Consider the following 11956-nt stretch of genomic DNA (forward strand, 5'->3'; position numbering starts at 1 on the left):
GTGAAACGTCCCTTGTGATCCACCAGGGCTTGCAGCAGCATTGAAAAGTACCCCTTGCGGCTTATGTACTCGGTGGGTTGGTGCTCCGGTGACAAGATAGGGATATGGGTTCCCTCTATCGCCCCACCACAGTTTGGGAATCCCATTGCAGCAAAGCCATCCACTATGGCCTGCACGTTTCCCAGAGTCACTACCCTTGATATCACCAGGTCTTTGATTGCCCTGGCAACTTGGATCACAGCAGCCCCCACAGTAGATTTGCCCACTCCAAATTGATTCCCGACTGACCGGTAGCTGTCTGGCGTTGCAAGCTTCCACAGGGCTATCGCCACTCGCTTCTCAACTGTGAGGGCTGCTCTCATCCTGGTATTCTGGCGCTTCAGGGCAGGGGAAAGCAAGTCACAAAGTTCCATGAAAGTGCCCTTACGCATGCGAAAGTTTCGCAGCCACTGGGAATTGTCCCACACCTGCAACACGATGCGGTCCCACCAGTCTGTGCTTGTTTCCCGGTCCCAGAATCGGCGTTCCACGCCATGAACCTGCCCCAGTAACACCATGATTTGCACATTGCTGGGGCCTGTACTTTGTGAGAGGTCTATGTCCATGTCAATTTCCTCATCACTCTCGTCGCCACGCTGCAATCGCCTCCTCGCCTGGTTTTGCTTTGGCATGTTCTGGCTCTGCATATACTCCAGGACAATGCGCATGATGTTCATAGTGCTCATAATTGCCGCGGTTATCTGAGCGGGCTCCATGATCCCAGTGCTATGGCGTCTGGGCTGAAAAAAGACGCGAAACTATTGTCTGACGGAGGGAGGGAGGAAGGGGTGAGTGACGACATGGCTTACAGGGAATTTGTGACGGGTTGGATCACAGAAACCCCCTTGGGAGCTGCCACCCGATGTGCCAAGACTACCCCTGCTTCAGTTTTCCCTGCCAGCTTAGGGCTCCAGCACCCTGTCTTGCTGAGCCAGACACTTCTGTCTGGCTTCAACACAGACTCAGGGTCTGAATCACTTGTTCCAAAACTGCAAGTTTACCCAAAAACAGCTCACAGGAGTGTGCTTGTCTTTAGCACTCAGATGCCCAACTTCCAATGGGGTCTAAACCCAGATAAATCCGTTTTACCCTGCATAAAGCTTATGCAGGGCAAACTCATAAATTGTTCGCCCTCTATAACACTGATAGAGAGATATGCACAGCTGTTTGCTTCCCCAGGTATTAATACATACTCTGAGTAAATTACTAAATAAAAAGTGATTTTATTAAATACAGACAGTAGGATTTAAGTGGTTCAAAGTAGTAACAGACAGAACAAAGTAAGTCACAAGCAAAATAAAATAAAATGCGCAAATCTATGCCTAATCAAACTAAATACAGATAATTTCACCCTCAGAGATGCTTCAGTAAGTTTTTCTCAGACTGGACACCTTCCAGGCCTGGGCACAATTCTTTCCCCTGGTACAGCTTTTGTTCCAGCTTAGGTGTTATCTAGGGGCTTTTCCATGATGGCTCCTCTCCCTCTCTGTTCTCTTCCACCCCTTTATATATCTTTTGCATAAGGCGGGAATCCTTTGTCCCTCTGGGTTTCCACCCCCCCTCACTGGAAAAGCACCAGGTTAAAGATGGATTCCAGTTCAGGTGACATGATCACATGTCACTGCAAGACTTCATTACTCACTTGCCAGCACACACATATACAGGGAGACTTGCAGGTAAACACAGTCATCTGCAGACAATGGTCCTTGTTAATGGGAGTCATCAAGATTCCAAACCATCATTAATGGCCCACACTTTACATAATTACAATAGGCCCTCAGAGTTACATTTTATATTTCTAGTTTTAGATACAAGAGTGGTACATTTATACAAATTAGATGATCATACTCAGTAGATTATGCACTTTGTAATGATACCTTACAAGAGACCTTTTGCACGAAACTATCCCAGTTACATTATATTCACTTATATTTTTATAAAACCATATAGACTGCACAACGTCACAGAATTAAAATCAATAAAGGTGGCTGTGCATCAGGGAGAAACACAAACAACTGTCACACAGAATGGCCCCCACAAAGATTGAACTCAAAACCCTGGGTTTAGCGGGCCGTTGATTTCACGGAGGGAGGGGGAAGCAAATGAATACAGAACAAAACTGGTCCATCTATTTTTTACATCTTAAGCTGGCAGCAGACGGTGCAGCATGACTGATAGCCATCGGCATCTTCTGGGTGCTTGGCAGAAAATGATGTACTACGACTGCTAGCCATCATCGTCAAGACGGTTCAATAGGACTGCCGGCAGGACTGAGTATCCAGGAGACAAAACATGTCTGCCCAGGTGCCTCTGACCGAACTCACTGAGGAATACGACGACGATGGATATCAGTCGTAATACACCATCTACTGCCAAAAGGCAAGGAGCTGCTGCTGTATAGCAATGCAGCCCCACGTCTGCCAGCACCCAGATAGCCGATGAAGGCTACCAGTCATACTCACCGTCTACTGCCAAAAGGCAATTAGCTGTTGCTGTGTAGCAATGCAGTACCACGTCTGCTGGCACCCAGATGACATATGGTGACGGTGAGCTGAGCTGAGCTGAGCGGGCTCCATGCTTGCCGTGGTATGTTGTCTGCACAGGTAACCCAGGTAAAAAGGCGCAAATCGATTTTCTGCCATTGCTCTGATGGAGGGGGAGGGGCCTGACAACATGTACCCAGAACCCCCCGGACACTGTTTTTGCATCATCAAGCATTGGGATCTCAACCCAGAATTCCAATGGGCAGCGGAGACTGCGGGAACTGTGGGATAGCTACCCACAGTGCAACGCTCCGGAAGTCGATGCTAGCCTCGGTACTGTGGACGCGGTCCGCCGACTTAATGCACTTAGAGCATTTTATGTGGGGACACACAAAATTGACTGTATAAAACTGATTTCTATAAAACCGGCTTCTATAAATTCGACCTAATTTCGTAGTGTAGACATACCCTTAGAAATCAAAGGTGCCCTACTTAATTGTGAAGAATCCTTGTAGACTTCACAAGGCCTGATAAATATAGTTTGGAAAATCAACCTTTTGCAGGCATGTCCTTAGCTATTGGGGACAAAGGCCCTGATCCCGCAAGCACTTCAACCATTCCAGCAAAGTTAAGCCTGTGCTTAACTTTAAGCATTTGAGTAGTCCTAAGTCAATGTTAAAGTTAAGCACAGGCAGAAGTGTTTTGCTGGATCAGTGCTTTAAAGAAGAAGGCTTGAATCCCCCTCTGCCTAAGCTTTCCCACCAGCATATTTCCCTTCATATTCAAGGATGACGTGAGGAGCTGCTGGTGCAAGAGGCAGAGTTATCTCTGCCAGGTTTCCCCCTGCAGAGTGTTCCCCTGGTTTCCACTGTTTGTGGCCTTAGAGGATGGAAGAATCCAGCCCCCAAACTCTAAATATTGTACCAGATGCTATACTGAAGCTGGCATTTTTTCATATTGTATGGGAATGTTCAAAACTACGAGTTACATGTGACAGTATCGTCAGAAATTATAGGCATTGTGATACAAATCACCTCAGAGTTATGTATACAGAACATGACAGATGTAAAATGTATAGAAATAAGATCCTTAGTATCACAAGCGCTGTTGATTGCCAAAAGAATCATCACCTTACACTGAACAAGGAAAGTATGAAACTCTGGCCTCTTGATCTGATTCAAGTTGCATCTGTTGAAGAAAAAGGACAAAAATGAGAAAATTTCAGCAAGCATGGTCAAAATTCACATATTGTCTCACAGCAATTATGCTATGACCTGCACATAGATTGTAAAACCGACTCATGAGCCTATAGCTGGAATTAACACTCAATGATCTTAAATATAATTTCATAGACGATACACCACAGTGTACTAAGAAAGCACTATATTGATAAAATATATATACTGTAATAGAATGAGCTGCTTCAAAGGGACCATAAGATGATCCTCGTACTCACGCTGAATAATTACAGCACGAGTATTCACACTGAATTCAATGGAACTACTTGCAGAGGAAGATACAACTCAACATGAGTAAAGGTATCACAATCTGGCCCATGAGGTTAAACAGAAAATAGTCAGATAGTCTTAGATACTGTTGAAGTTTTACTGTTCACCTGAAGTCTCCTATCTTAAAAATGAAAAGAGAAATTTAAACATAGATCACAAAGACGACTTATTAGGACTCACATACTCATTAGGGACCATATGTCAAAGTGTCATTCTATACTGTGAAAGAAACTCAGATCAAACTGGTTTAAAGGATTCACGACACCTGAAAAATGACAAATAAAATGATACTTTCTATAAATGTTAATGAAAATATAACAGGTCTGGGTTTCAGTTTTCAAAAATGACTAGTGACTTTAGATACCGCAATTTTTGGGTGCCCAACCTGAGACACCTTTAAGGGGCCTTATTTTCAGAAAGGGATAAGCACCTGCCTTTTGAACATCAGGCCGGTTCAGGGTATCTCAAGCTGGGTCTGGACACCCAAAAATGGAGAAATTAGAAACCACTAGTCACTGGTTTCTTTAGCCACTTGTGATGGTTTTGTACAGTCATACTAGATTTCTGGTTGAAGGGCAAAGACATTTCAAATGGCATCAGAGGACTCCACTTCCATTTTACCCAGCCATTTCCCCCCTTAGGATTCTATCCAAATACTCCTCTGATGAACTTTTATCAAAATCTTGGCAACCATCTTATTATGATAGCTAAAAATGCAATTGGTCACATGTGGAAGAGGAAAAACACCTGCTATTAAGGAAGGTATATTCTTACTATGGTCAAATTAACTCTTAACTTGACAGACAACTATAGGGATTCTATAAGTGCATGACCTCCTCTGAGTATGTAGGAAAGAAGTCTCCCAATGCAGGAAGATCTAAAGGCTATGGACAAAAATTTCAAAAGTTTGCAAAGTAAAATTTGGCAGTTTGCAGGTTTCATACACACAGCATCTTCAAGGATTGAATAGAAATGTTTCCTGTTCCTAAAGGCTGCAGTGTTTCAGTTGGGAGCACTCCAGGAACTATAGGTGTTATGCACGGTTCCCAGCACCAATAGAAAGTGGGCTCTCTGGTAGAACTTCCCCATGTTGCTCTCCTGGGGAAGGTGATGTAATCAAATGCCCTGCTGACTGTGGCATTCAGGAAGTCCTCAAGACAAACAGAGAAAGCAAATTGTGACATGTTGGACATGTCCACTATGGTCATCTATATGAGGGGGAGGTTGCGCATCTCCTCCTTTTTAAAAAAAATGCACTGTCAGAGGAATAGCAGAGAGCCAGGAAGGGAACAGTAGAGGCTGCTGTAGGTCTGCCATGTGAAACTAGGCTGAGCTGTTTGTGACTCTCAACCCAGGAATGTGTAATGGTTCAATGCAAGAAATCCCAACCCACTAAAATCCTTTCAATGGCATCCATAGTTCTTCACGGCTGTCTCTTCACTGCATATCCACTTTTCATCACCTAAACCCTGATTTCCTAGCTAGGGTTATAGCTCCATAGCTCAGCTCAGCACTTAGAAAATTCTCCAGCAGGAGTACAGCACCTCTTAGATTGGCTAACAAGTAACAATAAACCCATTCCTTAGGTCCAGCCAGCAGGATCGCACAAAACTTTGTGAATGCCATCAACTCCACTCCTTCCTCAAGGGAATCAGCCTCTGGTTTTATTTGGGCTCTGGAAGCTGGGATCTCACAGCCAACATGCTGCTGCTTTAAGCCAATATTATGAGACAAACCTTTCTGGTCTGAACCACCACTAGTAACCCACCTCAGTGAGTCCCGGCCAACCAAGAATGGCTTCTTTAAGTAGTCCATAATCATCAGTGAAGATGAATCCATTGCCCTGCAGGCTCCCTCATCAACTTAACGACCCAGTGGTCTAAGGTTCAGATGCCTCAGTCAGGATATGACTCAGGATCATCTTCTGGTTCTGTTTTAGTCCCCACCTCTTTCCCCAGGAGAAAGAATCATCTATCCTATCCATAAGAGGCCATGTGCATATGAGATGTCTTGAGGATTGGTACCGTGTGAGATTGCCTCAATGGTCATGGAGGGCTGAGTGAGTTATTTTGGGAGACCCTGGTGATGGAGATTAAGAGGGGACTTTGTGAGTGGTGTTTGAGGGGATATTGTGGGTGGGTGTCTCAGAGATTATAGAAGGTTCTTTGGGGGTGTCCTTGTGATTAGATGGGATTGTGTGGGGATTTCCCAGTGATTAAATGGGAGCAGCTGGGTGGGCGTATTAGTGAATAAAAAGGACACTGCAGGGGGTGGTGTCAGTGACTGAGGGGGTCTTTTGGAAGGAGGCGATAATTATAAAGGACTCTCTGGAGTGAGGTTGACACTGTGATTACAGGGGACTGTTCATATGGGGGGCTTTAGATAAGTGGATGTCACAATGGATATGAAGCTGGATATGAGTCAGCAGTGTGCCCTTGTTGCCAAGACAGCTAATGGCATATTGGGCTGCATTAGTAAGAGATTGTCAGCAGATCGAGGGAAATGATTATTCCCCTTTATTCGGCACTCGTGAGGCCACATCTGGAGTATTGTGTCCAGTTTTGCGCCCCCTCCCCCTACAGAAAGGGTGTGGATAAATTGGAGAGAGTCCAGTGGAGGGCAACGAAAATGATCAGCGGGCTGGGGCACATGACTTATGAGGAAAGGCTGAGGGAACTGGGCTTATTTAGTCTGCAGAAAAGAAGAGTGAGGGGGGATTTGATAGCAGCCTTCAACTACCTAAAGGGGGGTTCCAAAGAGGATGGAGCTAGGCTGTTCTCAGTGGTGGCAGATGACAGAACAAGGAGCAATGGTCTCAAGTTGCAGTGGGGGAGGTCTAAGTTGCATATTAGGAAACACTGTTTCACTAGGAGGGTGGTGAAGCACTGGAATGGGTTACCTAGGGAAGTGGTGGAATCTCCATCCTTCGAGGTTTTTAAGGCCCAGCTTGACAAAGCCCTGGCTGGGATGATTTAGTTGGGGGTTGGTCCTGCTTTGAACAGTGGGGTTGACTAGATGACCTCCTGACAGGGCTGGCCTTACCATGAGGCGAACTGAGGCGGCCGCCTCAGGTGCCAGATTGTGGAAGGGTACCACTAGGACCCAGAGGGTAGAAAATTGTGTCTGCTGCTGGTGCATATGTATTCTCTCTGCTTTAGATGCACAGAGATAGTGGAGTGCTGTGCTGGAGGAAGGAGGGCACAAGAGACATAACAGACAGGCAGGAAAAAAGGTGAGAGAGAATAACAGAAAACAGCAGGAGCTGCAGGGAGAGAGAGTAGGAGAGAGCCTCTTATGTACCTCTCTAGCACCCCCAGGAGCCTGGACTGATTAACACCAGCTTCTCAGGGAGCTTCCTGTTTCCTGCTGCTTCCCTGAACCCACTTGAGGGGAACAGGCAGTCAATGGAAGTAGTAGGAGCCAGTTAGGCCCTTAAGATGCTGATATCTTCCCTCACTCAGGCCCTGCTACCAGCCTGCTTATTTGTCCCCTTCAACTGAGTGTTGAGAGGCACTATAGCTGGCACAGAACAGCAGTCATGAGTGAAAGAAGAAAATGCCCCTCTGGGGCAGCATTCAGAAAAAGAAAGAATGCAAGGGAAGCTTTTCTATCTAAACAGGAAGGAGCTCTCCTGAGATACATAGACACAAATGTTCACAGTGAGCCTTCCGGCCCCAGTGAGGATGTGAGTGGTGAGGAGATGCCTGATCTTCCAGTTAGTCAGAGTGCAGATGACCTGGCAGCTACTGCAGCATCCATATCTCCATCTCAAATGGATGTAACCATGCACATTCCTGAAAAAAAGTGTAGATCAGAGAAGTGTGTGGTGGAGGCGCAAGAAACAGCTGCTGCTGAGTTTAGTTCCTTAAGTCTAGATGATCCAGAACTGTGGACCCACTTGAGTCCACTTGAGCAGTAGCCTGAGGAACTTCCTTGTACTGCATGGGCCACAGCAAGTGAAAAACTTCATGTTCCCCAAAGACAATGAAAATAGAAGTTTCCATCCAACACATTACTGGCGTGAAATCCCCAATGGTGACAAAGTGGAGAGGCCATGGCTTATGTACTCAAAAACCTAGAATGCTGCATACTGTTTTTGTTGCAAACTCTTCCAGTCTAATGATCCAGCCACATTGGGTTCTACAGGAACAAAGGACTGGAAAAATCTGGCTAGAAATCTGGCATGCCATGAGAAGGCAGCAAATCACCAGAGAGCATTCCATAGGTGGAAAGAGCTCAAGATGAGACTAAGGTTAAAGGCCACCATAGATGATCAGCATCAAGAGAAGATTGCATCAGAGTCTCTTTACTGGCAAAATGTTCTGAAAAGGCTCATTGTCATTGTGAGAACGCTTGCTACCCAAAACCTAGCACTATGTGGCACTTCAGATCAGCTGTATGTGCCAAACAATGGAAACTTCCTTAAAATTGTGGCGCTGATGGCTGAGTTTGATGCTGTACTCCAGGAGCATCTAAGAAGAGTCACCACCCAAGAAATGTACACATACCACTACATTGGAAAAACAACTCAAAATGAGATCATACTGGCAACAAAAGTCAAACAGAAGATTGTGGCAGATCTGAAGTCAGCAAGATATTACTCTGTTATTCTGGACTGCACACCTGACATCAACCATACGGAACAAATTACTTTAATGGTGCATTTTGTAACAACAACAGAATCTAGTGAAAATGTCCCTGCAATGGTGACTGTCAGAGAGCATTTTCTAGAATTTATTGACATTGATGATACTACAGGAGCTGGTATGACAAATGTGCTTCTTAAAAAGCTGGAAGATATGGGAATTGTGATAGCTGACATGAGAGGTCAGGGTTACGATAATGGTGCCAACATGAGAGGAAAGAACAGAGGAGTGCAGACACGGATCCGAGAGTTAAACCCTCAAGCTTTTTTTGTCCCATGCAGTTCTCATTCATTGAACTTGGTGGTCAGTGATGCAGCATCAGCTTCTAGTGAGGCTGCTGAATTCTTTAATGTAATTCAAAGCATCTATGTATTTTTCTCTGCATCAACTCATCAATGGCAAATTTTGAAGCAACATCTGGGAACATCCTCTCTGACACTGAAACCACTGAGTGCCACACGATGGGAAAATCTAGTGGAGGCGATAAAGCCTGTCAAATACCAAATTGGGAAGATAGATGATGCCATAGTTGCCATTATGGAGGATAATGCTATGACAGGAACTGTTCGTGGGAGAACAGTGGCAGAGGGAAATGGAATCACCAGAAACATACATAACTTCAAATTTCTGTGTGGCTTAGTGTTGTGGCATGACATACTGTTTGAAATAAATGTTGTAAGCAAGAGATTCCAAGGTGCTGACCTTGATATATCTGAAGCAATGGAACAACTGGACAAAGCAACGTCATACCTACAGTCTTACCGGTCAGATGAGGGATTTCAAAATGTTCTGAAGAGTGCACAGAAGTTGGCAGAGGAACTTCACACTGAAGCTATTTTCCCACCCATTCAAGAATACAAGAGTCACTGAAGAAGACATTTTGATTATGAGGCACGGGATAATCCCATAAGAGACCCCAAACAACAATTCAAAGTTGAATTCTTTAACCAGGTGCTAGACTGTGCAATACTGTCAGTTGAAGAACGTTTCATGCAGCTCAAGGAACACAGCAGTATATTTGGGATGTTGTATGATATTCCAAAACTCCTCACTATACCTGAAGAAGGCCTACACCAGCAATGCAGGGCACTAGAGACAGTGTTGACACATGATGACATGCGCGATATTGATGCAAGTGATTTAGATGATGAACTGAAAACCCTTTCAAGATACATTTCAGCAGGATCAACTCTAAAGGCTGTTCTGGAATATATGTGCACAAATAAGATGACCACCCTCTTTCCAAATGCTTTTGTTGCTCTGCGCATATTACTAACACTTCCTGTAACAGTTGCCAGTGGAGAACGCAGCTTCTCGAAGCTGAAGTTAATAAAAACACATCTACTCTCCACAATGACTAGGGTTACCATATTGCAGTCCTGGAAAAAGAGGACACTCCAAGGGGCCCCGGCTCCGCCCCAACTCCGCCCCCGGCCCTGCCCCAACTCCGCCCCTTCCCTGCCCCAACTCCGCCCCTTCCCCAAAGTCCCTGCCCGACTCCGCCCCCTCCCCTGAACGCTCCACCCCCTACTCATCCCCCTTCCCTGCTTCCCGCGAATCAAATGTTCAGAGAACGGAGTGGTCTCTAGTAGTCAAAGACCCTTCTTCCCCGTCCCCTCCAGTCTATGTCTATCCTATTGCTGTCTAACCCGCCCCAGCTCCTCATCTGATTTCAACTGCCCCCCACTACCGCTCTGGATTCCTTGTCCCAGTTTCCTGGTCCTGTCTCACTCTCCTCTCTCCCCACCCCCATCCCTCAGATGGGATGTTCGCTCCAGATTGGCAAAATTATAAGGCTTCCCAACATTTCAACACTTCCCATTCTAAATTTTCGGTTGCTTAACTATAGGCTAGTTCTGCCTACAACAAAGCATATTCAGAACCTCTGATTAAAGGGATTATAAGTGTAGCAACCTCCATCATAACTAGTCACCAAAGATTGAACCCGAGTCATCCAGACTGAAAAGCATGAGCTTCTACTACTTGAGTTCAAGCTATAACTCCCTTAGCTGGTAGCTATACAGTTATCCTCTAAAAATCCACCACAGGAGGGCACAAAACACATGTTGGACAGTGAATTACAAAAGTGCCAAATATTATTATTAGACCTGCAATACTTTTCACAATGAACATCAGCGGGGGATAAACTGGGAGTTTAAGAATATTTGGAAAACAATTTTAGAATAACATTCAGTGCTGTGGTTTAAAAGAAAAAAAACCTGTTAAAACTCATAACTTAGCAGCATTCAGTGTTTGAAAAAAAACAACTTCTAGGAGGGATACAAGTTAAGAATGTTGAAACAGGAAGATGTTATGCTTAGTTACCACTTGGGCAAGGCGGCGTGCTATGTAATACTTGCAAGATTTCATTGTAATGTTTTACAATATATAGCAGCGCAATGCTGATTCCATTGATATTGTTGAGCAATTCATGCTGATTTTATTTCAGCCCACATCTTAATAGTTTTGAATACAAGATCACAATTTTCAGCTCAGTTAGTCTGAACATGCAGAGCTTTAAAATTGCTATACTCTAAACTGTATATTAACTACAATTTTATAAACCTGCATGTCAGAGAACTGTGTGCCACTACTACTAGACAGTGGCACAAGGCAATTCAGTGTGAATCACAGAAATGTAGGACTGGAAGAGACATCAACAGGTCATCTAGTCAAACCCCTGCACTGAGGCAGGACTGAGTAATAACAACTAGATCATCCTTGACAGGTGTTTGTCTAACCTCTTAAAAAACTCCAATGACTGCTATTCCATAACCTCTCTAGGTAATTTGTCCAGTGCTTAACTACCTTTACAGTTAGGAAGTTTTTCCTAATGTCTAACCTAACTCTCCCTTGCTACAATTTAAGCCCATTGCTTCTTTTTCATGCATGTCCTGAGTGGGATGGGGGTAGGTCCAGGCAGTGGGACTGGGGGGAGGGAGGTCGAGGGAGTCGGTGGGTGTGTGGGGATGGACCGGGGGAAGCAGGGTGGAGGAACTGAGGGGGACAGGACTGGGACTGGTGGGGGCTCAGGGGGATGGGACAGGACTGGGATGGGGGGAGTAGGGTAGGGGCTGAGGGGAGCATGAATGGGACAGGGTAGAGAGAGCTGTGTAGAGTGGGGTGGGGCGGGGGAGACAATGGGGCTGGGCTGGGGGGGGTTGGGGGGTTGGGGAGAGGGACAGGGTCTGGAGGGGATGAGACAGAGGGGAGCAGTACTGGAATGGTGGGAAGTTGAGGGGGTGGGACAGCAGGGGGAGCGATGGGGGTGGGATGACGG

The sequence above is a fragment of the Terrapene carolina genome, unplaced genomic scaffold, assembly GCF_002925995.2.
Source record: "Terrapene carolina triunguis isolate 2854851 unplaced genomic scaffold, T_m_triunguis-2.0 Scaffold212, whole genome shotgun sequence".
In the NCBI taxonomy this organism is placed as follows: Eukaryota; Metazoa; Chordata; order Testudines; family Emydidae; genus Terrapene; species Terrapene triunguis.